Source organism: Chrysochloris asiatica, unplaced genomic scaffold (assembly GCF_000296735.1).
Source record: "Chrysochloris asiatica unplaced genomic scaffold, ChrAsi1.0 scaffold00028, whole genome shotgun sequence".
NCBI classification, from domain to species: Eukaryota; Metazoa; Chordata; class Mammalia; order Afrosoricida; family Chrysochloridae; genus Chrysochloris; species Chrysochloris asiatica.
Window position 1 is genome coordinate 5,598,421 of NW_006408546.1, and position 1,687 is coordinate 5,600,107.

Genomic DNA, 1,687 nt, shown 5'->3' on the forward strand with positions numbered 1-1,687 from the left:
TGTGTGTGTGTGTGACTGACTAATTTTTGTGACTGACTAATTTCACTCAACATAATGCCCTCAAGATTCATCCATGTTAACCGGTGGCATGCAGCTTCCTTGTTATTCTTCAAGGTAGCATAATATTCCATTGTGTGTATGTACCACAGTTTGTTTATCCACTCTACAGCTGATGGGAACTTTGGCTGTCTCCATCTTTTTGCTATTGTAAATAGTGCTACTATGAACACTGGTGTGCATATTTTTCATCAAAACTATATCTCTTATTTGGACAAATACAGTAGCCTCAGCATCCACTCTTGTGTCTGTACACTGTCAGACACAGACAGTGACATCTCTTAAAATGTAAATCAAGACCCCCTAATAACCTTCCATCACATTTTAAATAGAGTCTAGGATCCCTATCATGGCCTGTAAGGCCTTCTTTACATTATCTAGCCCCTAACTGCCTCTCCACCATCCCTTCTTACTCTAGTGCTTTTATTCCACTGCATTCCAGCCACCCTGTCTTCCTATTTCTTAAATACAAGCAAGTGCGGGAGCCATGGTCTCTGTTCTTCCATCTGCTCTAACACTCTTTCCCTAGATACAGATGGCTCACTCAATTACTCAATCAGCTTTCTGTGCAAATATTGCGTCCCACAAAGACCTCCCTAGCCACAATTTTTAACTTTCCCTCAAACATTGTTCTCTATCCTCTTTCCCTGCTTTATTGTTCTTCAGAGAATATAACTATACATAATAAGTTATATCTCTATTGCTTATTTTCTATCTTTCAAACTTACATGAGAGCTGGACTGTGCTGTTTTCTGTTGTATTTTCACACCCCAAAACAGTGTCTGGCACATAGTGGGAGCTTAATAAATGTGTGTTAAGGAAGTCTAAGAATGAACAATTTACCAGATTTTTGTGCAAGTTATGTGCATGCTGTATGTTTTTTGCCAACTTTGCCCTCCCTTCAAGGTGTTTTTGTAAGCATGCTATGCTAGGTTTTCATATGCTGCTATTTTTAAAATTAGCATAGTGTGCTTACTACATCACCTTAGGTGGAGGATGCAGTTTGCAAAAGTGTACAACACTCTCATTATCTGTGTAAAAACACATGAATACCATTAATGGATTGATAAGTGAATCACCAAAGTGTGATGTAACAGCAAACAGTTAATGTGCTTGGCTGCTAACTGAAAGGTTAGTGGTTCATGTACACCTAAAGACACCTCAGAATAAGGGCCTAGCAAACTACTTTAGAAAAATCAGCCATTGAAAACTCTATGGAATATACTTCTACTATGATACACTTGGAATCAGCAAGAGTTGGAATTGACTCAATGGCAACTGTTTTGGTTTTTATTTTCCACTGAGGTGAACCATGGCTTATTCCTAGGATAAATTGCATTAAATGATTGTGGAATACCTGTATTGATATTGGTTAGGTAAATCTAAAGGTTGTTGTTGTTTTTAGGTGCCATCAAGTCAGTATCGACTCATAGTGACCCTATGTACAACAGAACAAACCACTGCCCAGTCCTGGGCCAACTTCACAATTGTTGCCACACTTGAGCCCATTGATGTTGCCATTTGGCCAATCCATCTCGCAGGGGCTCTTCCTGTTTTTCTCTGACTCTCCACCATACCAAACATGATATCCTTCTCCAGTGACTGGTCCCTCCTGACAATATGTCCGAAA

The 1,687-nt window shown here is 39.4% G+C and overlaps 1 protein-coding gene across 3 annotated transcripts in view; it reads right to left on the minus strand.

Moving 5' to 3' along the window:
* Positions 1-1,687, minus strand: part of CPNE4 (copine IV) — an 853,737-nt gene that overhangs the window by 618,277 nt on the left and 233,773 nt on the right. The gene's annotated exons all lie outside the window — the stretch shown is intronic.